Consider the following 11,947-nt stretch of genomic DNA (forward strand, 5'->3'; position numbering starts at 1 on the left):
TGTCTGTCAACCCCATGCGACGGAAGGTAGGATGTTGATACCGCTCCCTCCATCCATCAGTACTTTGGTAAATTTATAACCTCCCACCTAAGGTGCCACCACCAAAGCCAGATGACCCGGATTGTCAACCCGGGGCGGATGATCCTCTCTGCTCCACACAATGGACTTCTCGGACTGAAGGAAATATGCCCTAGAGGCAATAATAAAGTTATTATTTATTTCCTTATTTCATGATAAATTTTTATTTTTCATGCTAGAATTGTATTAACCGGAAACATAATACATGTGTGAATACATAGACAAACAGAGTGTCACTAGTATGCCTCTACTTGACTAGCTCGTTAATTAAAGATGGTTATGTTTCCTAACCATAGACATGAGTTGTCATTTGATTAACGGGATCACATCATTAGGAGAATGATGTGATTGACTTGACCCATTCCGTTAGCTTAGCACTTGATCGTTTAGTATGTTGCTATTGCTTTCTTCATGACTTATACATGTTCCTATGACTATGAGATTATGCAACTCCCGTTTACCGGAGGAACACTTTGTGTGCTACCAAACGTCACAACATAACTGGGTGATTATAAAGGTGCTCTACAGGTGTCTCCGAAGGTACATGTTGGGTTGGCGTAATTCGAGATTAGGTTTTGTCACTCCGATTGTCGGAGAGGTATCTCTGGGCCCTCTCGGTAATACACATCACTTAAGCCTTGCAAGCATTGTAACTAATGATTTAGTTACGGGATGATGTATTACGGAACGAGTAAAGAGACTTGCCGGTAACGAGATTGAACTAGGTATTGGATACCGACGATCGAATCTCGGGCAAGTAACATACCGATGACAAAGGGAACAACGTATGTTGTTATGCGGTTTGACCGATAAAGATCTTCGTAGAATATGTAGGAACCAATATGAACATCCAGGTTCAGCTATTGGTTATTGACCGAGAATAGTTCTAGGTCATGTCTACATAGTTCTCGAACCCGTAGGGTCCGCGCGCTTAACATTACAATGACAGTTTTATTATGAGTTTATAAGTTTTGATGTACCGAAGGTTGTTCGGAGTACCGGATGTGATCACGGACATGACGAGGAGTCTCAAAATGGTCGAGACATAAAGATTGATATATTGAACGGATATATTTGGACACAGGAAAGGTTCCGGATGAGATTGGGACTATACCGGAGTTCCGGGAGGTTACCGAAACCCCCCGGTAAGTATATGGGCCTTATTGGGCCTTAGTGGAAGGGAGGGAGAAGGAGCAAAGGAGGGGGCGCCCCCCCCCCCCCCAAGCCCAATCCGAATTGGGAGGGGGGCCGGCCCCCCCTTTCCTTCTTCCCTCCCCTCTCTTCCTTCCCTCTCCTACTCCTAATAGGAAAGGGGGGCCAAACCTACTTGGAGTAGGTTTGCCCCCCCTAGGGCGCGCCTCCCCTCTTGGCCGGCCCCCTCCTCCTCTTCCCCTTTATATACGGAGGAGGGGGGCACCCCATAGACACACAAGTTGATCTACGGATCGTTTCTTAGCCGTGTGCGGTGCCCCCCTCCACCATATTCCACCTCGGTCATATCATCACGGAGTTTAGGCGAAGCCCTGTGCCGGTAGAACATCATCATCGTCACCACGCCATCGTGCTGACGGAACTCATCCCCGACGCTTTGCTGGATTGGAGCCCAGGGAACGTCATCGAGCTGAACGTGTGTTGAACACGGAGGTGCCGTACATTTGGTGCTTGGATCTGTCGGATCGTGAAGACGTACGACTACATCAACCGCGTTGTCATAACGCTTCCGCTTAACGGTCTATGAGGGTACATGGACAACACTCTCCCCTCTCGTTGCTATGCCATCACCATGATCTTGCGTGTGCATAGGAATTTTTTTGAAATTACTACGTTCCCCAACAGTGGCATCAGAGCCAGGTTTTATGCGTTGATGTTATATGCACGAGTAGAACACAAGTGAGTTGTGGGCGATATAAGTCATACTGCTTACCAGCATGTCATACTTTGGTTCGGCGGTATTGTTGGATGAAGCGGCCCAGACCGACATTACGCGTACGCTTACGCGAGACTGGTTTCACCGCCATGCTTTGCACACAGGTGACTAGCGGGTGTCAGTTTCTCCAACTTTAGTTGAATCGAGTGTGGCTACGCCCGGTCCTTGCGAAGGTTAAAACAGCACCAACTTGACAAACTATCGTTGTGGTTTTGATGCGTAGGTAAGAACGGTTCTTGCTCAGCCCGTAGCAGCCACGTAAAACTTGCAACAACAAAGTAGAGGACGTCTAACTTGTTTTTGCAGGGCATGTTGTGATGTGATATGGCCAAGACGTGATGCTATATTTTATTATATGAAATGATCATGTTTTGTAACCGAAGTTATCGGCAACTGGCAAGAGCCATATGGTTGTCGCTTTATTGTATGAAATGCAAACGCCCTGTAATTGCTTTACTTTATCACTAAGCGGTAGCGATAGTCGTAGAAGCAATAGATGGCGTAAACGACAACGATGCTATGATGGAGATCAAGGTGTCGCGCCGGTGACGATGGTGATCACGATGGTGCTTCGGAGATGGAGATCACAAGCACAAGATGATGATGGCCATATCATATCACTTATATTGATTGCATGTGATGTTTATCCTTTATGCATCTTATCTTGCTTTGATTGACGGTAGCATTTTAAGATGATCTCTCACTAAAAATTATCAAGAAGTGTTCTCCCTGAGTATGCACCGTTGCCAAAGTTCGTCGTGCCCAGACACCACGTGATGATCGGGTGTGATAAGCTCTACGTCCATCTACAACGGGTGCAAGCCAGTTTTGCACACGCAGAATACTCAGGTTAAACTTGACGAGCCTAGCATATGCAGATATGGCCTCGGAACACGGAGACCGAAAGGTCGAGCGTGAATCATATAGTAGATATGATCAACATAGAGATGTTCACCATTGAAAACTACTCCATCTCACGTGATGATCGGTTATGGTTTAGTTGATTTGGATCACGTGATCACTTAGATGACTAGAGAGATGTCTATCTAAGTGGGAGTTCTTAAGTAATATGATTAATTGAACTTAAATTTATCATGAACTTAGTCCTGGTAGTATTTTGCAAATTATGTTGTAGATCAATAGCTCGCGTTGTTGCTTTCATACGTTTATTTTGATATGTTCCTAGAGAAAATTCTGTTGAAAGATGTTAGTAGCAATGATGCGGATTGGATCCGTTATCTGAGGTTTATCCTCATTGTTGCACAGAAGAATTATGTCCTTGATGTACCGCTAGGTGAAAAACCTATTGCAGGAGCAGATACAGACGTTATGAACGTTTGGCTAGCTCAATATGATGACTACTTGATAGTTTAGTGCACCATACTTAACGGCTTAGAATCGGGACTTCAAAGACGTTTTGAACGTCATGGACCATATGAGATGTTCCAGGAATTGAAGTTAATATTTCAAGCAAATACCCGAGTTGAGAGATATGAAGTCTCCAACAAGTTCTATAGCTAAAAGATGGAGGAGAATCGCTCAACTAGTGAGCATGTGTTCAGATTATCTGGGTACTTCAATCGCTTGCATCAAGTGAGAGTTAATCTTCCAGATAAGATAGTGATTGGCAGAATTCTCTAGTCACCATCACCAAGTTAGTAGAACTTCGTGATGAACTATAGTATGCAAGGGATGACGAAAATGATTCCCAAGCTCTTCGTGATGCTGAAATCTATGAAGGTAGAAATCAAGAAAAGCATCAAGTGTTGATGGTTGACAAGACCACTAGTTTCAAGAAAAGGGCAAAGGGAAGAAGTGGAACTTCAAGAAGAACGGCAAGCAAGTTGCTGCTCCCGCGAAGAAGCCCAAAGCTGGACCAAAGCCTGAAACTGAGTGATTATACTGCAAAGGAAATGGTCACTAGAAGCAGGAAATGCCCTGAATATTTGGTGGATAAGAAGGATGGAAAAGTGAACAAGGGTACATTTGATATACAGGTTATTGATGTGTACCTTACTAGTGTTTATAGTAACCCCTGAGTATTTGATACTTGTTCGGTTGCTAAGATTAGTAATTCGAAACAGGAGTTACAGAATAAACAGAAACTAGTTGAGGGTGAAGTGACGATGTGTGTTGGAAGTGGTTCCAAGATTGATATGATCATCATCGTACACTCCCTATACTTTCGGGATTAGTGTTGAACCTAAATAAATGTTATTTGGCGTTTGCGTTGAGCATGAATATGATTTGATCATGTTTATTGCAATACGGTTATTCATTTAAAATCAGAGAATAATTGTTGTTCTGTTTAAATGAATAAATCCTTTGATGGTCATACACCCAATGAAAATAGTTTGTTGGATCTCGATTGTAGTGATACACATATTCATAATATTGATGCCAAAAGATGCAAAGTTAATAATGATAGTGCAACTTATTTGTGGCACTGCCGTTTGGGTCATATCGATGTAAAGCGCATGAACAAACTCCATAAAGATGGATTTTTGGAATCACTTGGTTATGAATCATTTGATGCTTGCGAACCGTGCCTTTTGGGCAAGATGACTAAAACTCCATTCTCCGGAACAATTGAACGAGCTACTGACTTATTGGAAATAATACATACCGATGTATGCGATCCGATGAGTGTTAAGGCTCGTGGCAAGTATCGTTATTTTCTAACCTTCACGGATGATTTGAGCAGATATGGGTATATCTACTTAATGAAACATAAGTCTGAAATAGTTGAAAAGTTCAGAGAATTTCAGAGTGAAGTGGAAAAATCATCGTAACAAGAAAAATAAAGTTTCTACGATCTGATCATGGAGACGAATATTTGAGTTACGAGTTTGGTCTACATTTGAAACAATGCGGAATAGTTTCGCAACTCACGCCACCCGGAACACCACAGCGTAATGGTGTGTCCGAACGTCATAATCGTACTTTATTGGATATTGTACAATCTATGATGTTTCTTACCGATTTACCACTATCGTTTTGGGGTCATACATTAAAGACAGCTGCATTCACGTTAAAAAGGGGCACCACCTAAGTCCGTTGAGACGACACAATATGAACTGTGGTTTGGCAAGAAACCAAAGTTGTCGTTTCTTAAAAGTTTGGGGCTGCGATGCTTATGTGGAAAAGTTTCATCCTGATAAGCTCAAACCCAAATCGGAGAAATGTGTCTTCATAGGATACCCAAAGGAGAAAGTTGGGTACACCTTCTATCACAGATCCGAAGGCAAGACATTCGTTGCTAAGAATGGATCCTTTCTAGAGAAGGAGTTTCTCTCGAAAGAAGTGAGTGGGAGGAAAGTAGAACTTGATAAGGTAATTGTACCTTCTCCCTTATTGGAAAGTAGTTCATCACAGAAATCTGTTCCTGTGACTACTACACCAATTAGTGAGGAAGCTAATGATGATGATCATGTAGCTTCAGATCAAGTTACTATCGAATCTCGTAGGTAAACCAGAGTAAGATCCGCACCAGAGTGGTACGGCAATCCTGTTCTGGAAGTCATGCTACTAGATCATGATGAACCTACGAACTATGAAGAAGCGATGGTGAGCCCAGATTCCGCAAAATGGCTTGAGGCCATAAGATCTGAGATAACATCCATGTATGAAAACAAAGTATGGAATTTGGTTGACTTGCCCAATGATCGGCGAGACATTGAGATTAAATGGATCTTCAAGAGGAAGACGGACGCTGATAGTGTTACTATCTACAAAGCTAGAATTGTCGCAAAAGGTTTTCGACAAGTTCAAGGTGTTGACTACGATGAGAGTTTTTCACTCGTATCTATGCTTAAGTCTGTCTGAATCATGTTAGCAATTGCCACATTTTATGAAATCTGGCAAATGGATGTCAAAACTGCATTCCTTAATGGATTTTTTAAAAAAGAGTTGTATATGATGCAACCAGAAGGTTTTGTCGATCCGAAAGGTGCTAACAAAATGTGCAAGCTCCAGCGATCCATCAATGAACTGGTGCAAGCATCTCGGAGTTGGAATATACACTTTGATAAGTTGATCAAAGCAAAGCCTGTATTTACAAGAAAGTGAGTGGGAGCACTACAGCATTTCTGATAAGTATATGTGAATGACATATTGTTGATCGAAAATAATGTAGAATCTTTCTGGAAAGCATAAAGGAGTGTTTGAAAGGAGTTTTTCAAAGAAAGACCTTGGTGAAGCTGCTTACACATTGAGCATCAAGACCTATAAAGATAGATCAAGACGCTTGATAAGATTTTTCAATGAGTACATACCTTGACAAGATTTTGAAGTAGTTCAAAATGGAACAGTCAAAGAAAGAGTTCTTGCATGTGTTGCAAGGCGTGAAGTTGAGTAAGACTCAGAACCCGACCATGGCAGAAAATAGAAAAGAATGAACAGTCATTCCCTATGCATCAGTCATAGGTTCTATAAAAGTATGCCATGCTATGGACCAGACCTATTGTATACTCTGCCATGGTTTGGCAAGAGAGTACAATAGTGATCTTGGAGTAGATCACTAGACGTTGGTCAAAATTATCCTTAGTGGAATAAGGATATGTTTCTCGATTATGGAGGTGACAAAAAGGTTCGTCGTAAAGGGTTAAGTCGATACAAGTTTTGGCACTGATCCAGATGACTCTATGTCTTAATCTGGATACATATTGAAAGTGGGAGCAATTAGCTAGAGTAGCTCCGTGCAGAGCATTGTAGACATAGAATATTTGCAAAATACATACGGCTCTGAATGTGACAGACCCATTGACTAAACTTCTCTCACAAGAAAAACATGATCATACCTTAGTACTCTTTGGGTGTTAATCACATAGCGATGTGAACTAGATTATTGACTCTAGTAAACCCTTTGGGTGTTGATCACATGACGATGTGACATATTGGTGTTAAATCACATGGTGATGTGAACTAGATTATTGACTCTAGTGCAAGTGGGAGACTGAAGGAAATATGCCCTAGAGGCAATAATAAAGTTATTATTTATTTCCTTATTTCATGATAAATGTTTATTTTTCATGCTAGAATTGTATTAACCGGAAACATAATACATGTGTGAATACATAGACAAACAGAGTGTCACTAGTATGCCTCTACTTGACTAGCTCGTTAATTAAAGATGGTTATGTTTCCTAACCATAGACATGAGTTGTCATTTGATTAACGGGATCACATCATTAGGAGAATGATGTGATTGACTTGACCCATTCCGTTAGCTTAGCACTTGATCGTTTAGTATGTTGCTATTGCTTTCTTCATGACTTATACATGCTCCTATGACTATGAGATTATGCAACTCCTGTTTACCGGAGGAACACTTTGTGTGCTACCAAATGTCACAACATAACTGGGTGATTATAAAGGTGCTCTACAGGTGTCTCCGAAGGTACATGTTGGGTTGGCGTAATTCGAGATTAGGTTTTGTCACTCCGATTGTCGGAGAGGTATCTCTGGGCCCTCTCGGTAATAGACATCACTTAAGCCTTGCAAGCATTGTAACTAATGAGTTAGTTACGGGATGATGTATTACGGAACGAGTAAAGAGACTTGCCGGTAACGAGATTGAACTAGGTATTGGATACCAACGATCGAATCTTGGGCAAGTAACATACCGATGACAAAGGGAACAACGTATGTTGTTATGCGGTTTGACCGATAAAGATCTTCATAGAATATGTAGGAACCAATAAAAACATCCAGGTTCCGCTATTGGTTATTGACCGAGAATAGTTCTAGGTCATGCCTACATAGTTCTCGAACCCGTAGGGTCCGCACGCTTAACGTTACGATGACAGTTTTATTATGAGTTTATAAGTTTTGATGTACCGAAGGTTGTTCGGAGTACCGGATGTGATCACGGACATGACAAGGAGTCTCGAAATGGTCGAGACATAAAGATTGATATATTGAACGGATATATTTGGACACCGGAAAGGTTCCGGATGAGATTGGGACTATACCGGAGTTCCGGGAGGTTACCGGAACCCCCGGTAAGTATATGGGCCTTATTGGGCCTTAGTGGAAGGGAGGGAGAAGGAGCAAAGGAGGGGGAGCCCCCCCCCCCCCAAGCCCAATCCGAATTGGGAGGGGGGTCGGCCCCCCCTTTCCTTCTTCCCTCCCCTCTCTTCCTTCCCTCTCCTACTCCTAATAGGAAAGGGGGGCCAAACCTACTTGGAGTAGGTTTGCCCCCCCTAGGGCGCGCCTCCCCTCTTGGCCGGCCCCCTCCTCCTCTCCCCTTTATATACGAAGGAGGGGGGCACCCCATAGACACACAAGTTGATCTACGGATCGTTCCTTAGCCATGTGCGGTGCCCCCTTCCACCATATTCCACCTCGGTCATATCATCGCGGAGTTTAGGCGAAGCCCTGCGCCGGTAGAACATCATCATCGTCACCACGCCGTCGTGCTGACGGAACTCATCCCCGACGCTTTGCTGGATTGGAGCCCAGGGAACGTCATCGAGCTGAACGTGTGCTGAACACGGAGGTGCCGTACGTTCAGTGCTTGGATCTGTCGGATCGTGAAGACGTACGACTACATCAACCGCGTTGTCATAACGCATCCGCTTAACGGTCTATGAGGGTACGTGGACAACACTCTCCCCTCTCGTTGCTATGCCATCACCATGATCTTGCGTGTGCGTAGGAATTTTTTTTGAAATTACTACGTTCCCCAACACGGACCACCGCAAATAACGTGGCACTGCCGGTTCAACAGTATTAACTGCCCTTTTGTGAAGCTTCTTATCGTGCTTGCACAAACTAGTAGTGAACACATGATACTGCCCGTCATTCAACTGCTTTGGGTGACTCTGATAACCTGACTGCTGCTGATTCCCTTGATTATTCTGTTGGTTATTACCACCTTTGTTGTTTTGGTTGCCCTGATTATTCTGAAATCCAGAGTTTGAACCGCCGCCACCACCAAAGCCTGGACCTGAAGCGCCCAACGGACCCTGATCATACCGGAAGAGATCAGAGTTTTTGAACTCCTTCATGATGAAGCAATCCTTCCAAAGATGTGTTGCTGGAACCTCCTTGGTCCTATGCTTTGGACAGGGCTGGTTTAACAGTCGTTCCAACTTCATCTTTAATGACTTAAACCGACAGTTACGCTCCAGTGTTATGATTGCTTGGCCGGCATTAATCCGGTCCGACGAATGCAAAACTTCTGAAACCGGCACACCCAATGAGTTGTTGACTCGTTCTCTCCTTGAACACAGGGATCCAGATCCACAATTGACATAGGTTGTTTGCATGTATCCTTGAAATTTGCTATAAACTGGGCCTTCAATTGGTCCCATGACTCGATGGAGTTAGCTGGCAGGTTCTTCAACCATGTACGGGCTGTCCCTTCCAACATCATTGTGAAGTACTTTGCACAAGCTGCTTCATCCACATCCAGCATCTCCATCGCCATCTCATAACTTTCAACCCACGCCTCAGGTGGCTGGTCTATGGTGTAATTAGGCACCTTACGTGGACCCTTGAAATCCTTGGGCAGTCGCACATTACGGAGAGCCGGAATGAAACACGGTACTCCCCAGGAACTGAAGGCAAGCCCGGTGCCTCGGTCTACTGATGCTGCTGGCTGAACCGAGGCGGGTTGATAACGACCCGCATATTGTGCTGCTAAAGCGGCCTCCCTTCGTGCTCTGCCATTATCCACCACATCCTGAGCATTCACTTCACCGCGCGCCGGATTGGGTCCTTGAGGGACGTTACGGCGCCACGCACTGCTGGACACTTCTGGTTCATCTATGTGTCTGCTATAGCTTTTGCTCGGACGGGGGGTCGTGTGAATCCTGTCTCGGCTATATGAGTAAGCCTGCTGCTGCACCATAGCAGTCTGAAGAAGATCCCTGGCCCGCCATGTCTCAACCGCCGCTGGCGATTCACCCTCCATCGGGATAGCTGCCAGTCGGGATGCCGCTACTATCATGTTATCCAAAGGGGTAGAGAAGTGAACTGGCGGGGGTGTTGTGTACCGCGGCGGGTTGTCGGTTCATCGAGGCGGACCCATTACCTGAGGTTGATCCGGCGCACCAACCCTGGGCATGATAGTCCGGTTTACTGCTGCCGGATTGCTGGTTCCTGCCCCTGGCGTACTGAAGAGATTCATTGCGTTGTAATCCACCGGCAAACGAGACTGATGTCTCCTCCTCAATACTTCATTCGAGACGTTTTGATCCAGCAAGAGTCGATAATTCTAGGCCTGAATCCTCTGTGTCTGGGCATCTAAAGCGGCCCGTTCCTCTGCCATCCTGGTCTCCTCAGCCGCCAAGTCCTCCTTGGCCTGCGTTATCTGATCCCGTAGCTTAGTGACCTTTGCGTTATGCCGATCTTGAGTCTCTGGGGTAACTGCTGTGGCCAATAATGTCGTCTAAGCATCCAACAAACCGGACAGAACTTGTCAGGGATATACCCCGCGGTGTAACCCGGCCGGAAGTATAACCCGGCCGGACTCGGCGACTCACGGATGACCCGCCCTGACTGGACGACACACTAAGTGACCCGCCAGATCCTGGCGACTTATGGGTGACCTGGCAAGCGGATCAGAGGAGCGACAAGACCCGGGGGCCCAGGAGGCTCAAGGCCTAGAAGGTCGGCTTACGTTATGATAGGCCGGCTTAAGAGGAAAGGCGTGAGGAATATCTCCCTTACAAGGAATCAAGACCCGGACTTGTATCCGGCTTGTAGTACAAGATAGGCTAGTCCTAATCCTATTTGGACTCCACATGTAACCCGCCCCTCTAACTTATATAAGGAGGGGCAGGGCTCCCCAAAGGGAGGGAGGCAACAAGAACAATCTCTAGGGCTAGACACAAAGGGGGAGCCGGCTTACGGCGACTCCTCTCATGAGCATAATGAGACCTAGCCACAAACAGCATGTAGGGTTATTACCGGATGATGTTTCTCGGGGCCCGAAGTTGTCTAAATCCTTGTCTTGCGTGTTGCATCTCTCGTCCCAATCAACCCCTCTCAAGCTACCACATAGATGTGTTGGCCTCGCGACTAAGTCCTGACACTAAGGACATCTGACGTGTTAATTCCACGACAGTTGGCGCCCACCGTGGAGCTCGCGCACGGTGGTGATGAGTTCTTGGAGGGATCTCTCCTAGGGTTCGAGAAGCTCACGATTTCGTCGGATGAGAAAGAGCCAACAAGTTGGTTGTTTTACGATCTGGAACATGATTAAACTTTGGAGCCTGCAAACTTAGATTTCACGAGAAACTAGGGTTTCGACTTGTGCGCCGCCGGGCGCATCTTTAGCATATTGTCAGTTCAAGGGCGGATACACAGGAGCAATCTAGCGTAACCAAGCTGTCCTGATCAGCGGTAGTCACAACAAATACGTGATTGGTTCGGCCCTAAAGCCAACGTTGGAACTTGGAAGGAAAAAGAAAACAAAGGACAGCGACAAGGCGTCGAAGACCAGCATCCAAATTGACAGCGACAAGAAACTAACTTTGTTCAGATTCTAACTCGGTCGGTGCCATTAAAGGGAAACTAGGATTGTGTAACGGTCCGTGAGATGCGCCGTGAGTCGCCGAGACCGACAAGTTCTTTGCTGCCGATTCAACGCATAAGCAGCGATGGAGATCGATTTTTGTACGGGTAGTCCGTCGAGGTGGACACAAAGTTTCCGCTGCGCCCTGCTGTCAAAATTGCAAGTCATCTCTGTACGCACGCGTTCAAAGCCATCCAGCGAATCTTGCAACAGTAGCGATGTCACATGTCTGAAGCTACAGCCCCACCCCCACGTGAAGGACCAAGAACCAATGTTTACGCAAGAATCAAAAGCTAACATTACTGCTTACTCCTACATGGGAAGGACATAGACATATAAAAAATTGCTACTATTGCCAAAGATCCCTCACGTGAGTTTGCTAATGTGCTAGTTCACATATAAAAAAAAGGAGAGAAAAA

This window comes from Triticum aestivum, chromosome 1B (genome assembly GCF_018294505.1).
Source record: "Triticum aestivum cultivar Chinese Spring chromosome 1B, IWGSC CS RefSeq v2.1, whole genome shotgun sequence".
Lineage (NCBI taxonomy): Eukaryota > Viridiplantae > Streptophyta > Magnoliopsida > Poales > Poaceae > Triticum > Triticum aestivum.